Below are 4,179 nucleotides of genomic sequence, written 5' to 3'. Positions count from 1 at the left end.
GTGTCGTTCGGGGCGGCCGCCATGTTTGTCTTGTCTTGTGTTGTCTTGTGTGTTCATTCCTTTGTTCAGGAAACACGCGGACCCCAACACTAGGACCTCAGGTGTCAGCCACCACACCCAGCTTTTTTTTTTTTTTGGAGAGATGGGGTCTGGCTCTGTTTCTCAGGCTGGAGTACAGAAGCGGCAGAATCATAGCTCCGTGTAACCTTCAACGCCTGGGCTGAAGCAGTCTTCCCGCCTCAGCTTCCCAAGTCAATGGGAGTAGAGGGTACACCATCACGCCCAGCTAATTATTACTGTTTTAATTTTATTTATTTATTTATTTTTCTTTTTTTTGAGATGGAGTTTTCACTCTTGTGGCCCAGGCTGGGGTGCAGTGGCACAATCTCAGCTCACTGCAACCTCCACCTCCCGGGTTCACGCTATTCTCCTGCCTCAGCCTCCCGAGTAGCTGGGTCTACAGGCGCCCGCCACCTCACCCGGCTCATTTTTTGTATTTTTTAGTAGAGGCGGGGTTTCACCGTGTTAGCCAGGATGGTCTCGATCTCCTGACCTCGTGATCCGCCCGTCTCGGCCTCCCAAAGTGCTGGGATTACACGCGTGAGACACTGCGCCCGGTTTTTTGTTTGGTTTTCATTTTTGAGACAGGATCTTGCTCTGTCGCCCAGGCTAGAGTGCAGTGGTGCGGTCATGGCTCACTGCAGCCTCAACCTCCTGGGCTCAAGCCATCCTCCCACCTCAGCCTCCCAAGTAGGTGGGACGACAGGTGTGTGCCTCCATCCGTTGCTATTTTTTTTTTTTTTTTGAGACAGAGTCTCCGTCTGTCGCCCAGGCTGCAGGGCAGTGATGCAATCTCAGCTCACTGCAACCTTGGCCTTCTGGGTTCCCGCAACTCTCCTGCCTCAGCCTCCTGAGCAGCTGGGATGAAAGGCACCCACCACCAGGCCTGGCTAATTTTTGTATTTTTAGTGGAGATGGGGTTTCACATAGTGGGCCAGGCTGGTTTCTCGAACTCCTGACCTCAAGTGATCGGCCTGCGTCAGCGTCAGCCTCCCGAAGTGTTGGGATTTTAAGGCATGAGCCACCATGCCTGGCGTAATTGTTGATTCTCTGTAGAGATGGGATTTCACCGTGCTGCCCAGGCTGGCCTCAAACTCCTCAGCCCAAGCAATCCTCCCGCCTTGGCCTCCCAAAGTCCTGGAGTTACAGGCCTGTGCCACTGCATCCAGCTGGAGCTTGCTTGCTTATTGGCCAGGAGACCTACATCCCTCGCCTGTCAGCACAGGTTAGGCACCTGTTGTATGCAGTCACACACATCCATTTGATGCAAACCCATTCATCGCATCTGCACATCCTAAAGCTCTCGGGGGACCCCATAGCTCTTTTTGTACCCACCAAAAGCCCATCTCAGAGGCAGAGACAGACATCCACAGCATCATCCCGTCTCCTGTCCCGGTTGGCCGCTCACCTGAGCTGGGCCCCGGCGAGCCTCACGCGGAGCGTGAGGATCTGTCTCCCGGTCGCCTTCAAAACGGCCGCATCTCGAACTCAGCCTTCAGCTCCCCGAGCCCGTGGCCCAGCAGGGCAGACACGGGCACGGCGTTCGGTTCCGTGGGGCTGTACCTGCCAGGGTGGGGATGCCACAGGCCCTGCTCAGCCTCAGGGCAGCCGGACGAAATCAGGGTCCTGCCCAGGAGTGCGCTGCCCACGGGGTACAGCCTGGGGCCACTCCCTGTGTCTCGGCTGCCACCGCTGCGCTTCATAGGAGGAGACGGGGCATTGCACCACCCGGCTCCAGTGCATGCAGGAGAAGGAGACGCTTGCGGGCACCAGGACCTCACTCACCTGGGCACGAGGTCCACCTTGTTGTGAACCTCCACCATGGAGTCCAGGAGCCGGGCGGGCAGCTGCAGGCTGTGCAGTGTGGACAGAATGCTGCGTTTCTGGATCTCCGCCTCGGGGTGGCTGACGTCCCTCACGTGCACAGTGAGATCCTGCAGGCCGGGCCGTGAGGTCAGAGCTGCGAAACTCCTGGTGTCCGACCCCAAGCTTGCAGACCGGCCCGGGAAAGGGGCTGGCACGAGCTCCCAATGACAGGCTCGCAGTGGGAGGTACCCCTGTGTGCAGGCCGCTCGGACACCCCAGGACAGACTCAGACACACAGACACACACACACAGTAAACACATCCCAGCAGAGACAGACACACACACACACATACACAGAGACACGCAGTAAACACATTCTGACGGACAGACACACGGTGAGCACGTTCTGACAAGGACACACAGACACACACATGCACGGTGGACACAGCCGGTGGAACACACAGACACAGACACACACAGTGTGACACATCCCAACAGGGACAGACACAGACACACATGCACAGTGGACACATCCCAGTGTGGACAGACACACGGATGGTGAACTCATTCTGGTGCGACACACAGAGACGTGGTGAACACATCCCGGCCGTGATGACATGCACCTGAGTCAGGCAGGGAAGCTGACCCCCACTTGGGTAAGTGACCCAGGGAAGCCGACCCCCACCTCGGCAAGTGACCCAGGGAAGCCGACCCCCACCTCAGCAAGTGAGTAGCGTCTTCCCCACTCTGCACTGTAAGCCGGATGGTCAAAAACCCGGGAAGCGCAAGGATCCCGTGTGGGACCCCAGCCTTAGAGAGTGCGCGGGGGCCACCCAGAAGGAGGATTTGGCTGGGGGCTGCGGGGGCAGGTAGGCTTACAGCCGGTCCACTGCCCACCCCGTTTGTTGGACTCTAAAAACTGCCCCGACCTAACCTTGACCAGTTTAAATCTCTCCATGGCCGGGTGCAAGTCTCGACACAGGTGCAGCCTCAGCGTCCTCCGACTCCTACTGCTGTGTGCTCCCAGATCACCTGGGCACCCCAAGAGGCCGTTTCCCCTCTGGCCCAGCGAGACGCCCGTTCTTCAGCCTGTCTGGGTCGAATGTTCTCCGCAGCAGTGCACAGGGAAGGAGCAGGTCTGCCCGGACCCACCTGTCAGGTGTTGGAAGTTTCCTTTGCCGAAGACGAGCTTCCTGCCCGGTGATTTGGTGGATACGACTATTGTCTGCACCACGGACCAGCCGTCCAGCCTGTGCACCAGTGCTGTGGCCCCCGCCACCTGCCACTCGGCTGCGGGGACACAAGGGCCACCGTGAGAGATGCTTCCCTTCGGGGTAGGCCCGGGGTCCCCTGTCCACACCCGCCCAGGGAAGCCTCCTCCTGTCCTTGAGATAATGGCCCCTGAGAACCCACCTCCAGCCGGCGTTTGTCCCCAGATATGACTCCGTGCCCCGTAGGTCCTCTAAGTAGGAATCTGACAGGGGAGGGACACCGGAGCCACGGCGGGACACGAGGGCGACCCTGCCTTACGTGGAATTTGGGCTCCTGGAGGGCGCAGCAGGGAACCGAGGAGCTGGGGGTGCTCAGGGATTACTGAGGAACCACGGGCAGGTTTTGGGAGGAGAGAGGCAAGAGGTCTGCACGCTGTTCTGAGCACTTTGGGGCTTCCGCTGTTCCAAGCATTGACCATTTTGGAAAACACCTGTAAAGGAAAACCATTCATCGACTACAGGGACTTCCAAGGGAAAAAAATCAACGTTTTTGAGACTCTGGCATATGCAGCGACTTACTCATTTGCATTTCCTCCTAGGGGAGTGGGGGGGGACTGGACAAGGATTGGTCCCCTGGACACCCCCCCTTCCCTGACCCCAAACACACCGTGCCTACCTCTAACCCAGGGCAAGAGAAACGGGGGTCCTATCAGCGAGAACCACCCCACCCCACACCACCCCACGGGCTCCATCCCACCGGCTCGACCCCACCCCGCCCCACAAGCGCCTTCCCACCCCACGTGCTCCTCCCCACAGGCCCCTCCCCTGGAGCCCCGCCCATGCACCTCCACCTATGACAGCCTCCCCTCTTTCCCGTAAGCCCCGCCCTTTCACCCATGGGCTCCTCCCCTGAAACGCCCATATACCTCCACCTACAAGATCCTCCCCTCAGAGCCCTGCCCCAGCATCACCATCCAGGAGATCCTCCCTTAAGAGCCCCCTCCCTCAACGCCACGCCCTTGCGTCTCCACCCATCAGATCCTCTCCTTAGAGCCTCGCCCCCTGAGGCCCCGCCCCTACGTCACCACCTGAGATCGTCCCC

General features: G+C 59.1%; 1 pseudogene; it reads right to left on the bottom strand.

Annotated features, from left to right (window-relative positions):
* Positions 1-1,116: 1,116 nt before the first annotated feature.
* Positions 1,117-3,805, bottom strand: LOC111535025 (annotated as a pseudogene).
* Between the last annotated feature and the right edge of the window lie 374 nt (positions 3,806-4,179).

The sequence above is a fragment of the Piliocolobus tephrosceles genome, chromosome Y (genome assembly GCF_002776525.5).
Source record: "Piliocolobus tephrosceles isolate RC106 chromosome Y, ASM277652v3, whole genome shotgun sequence".
NCBI lineage: Eukaryota > Metazoa > Chordata > Mammalia > Primates > Cercopithecidae > Piliocolobus > Piliocolobus tephrosceles.
The sequence above is the reverse complement of the archived record's forward strand: the minus strand, read 5'-3'. Positions and strand labels throughout refer to the sequence as shown.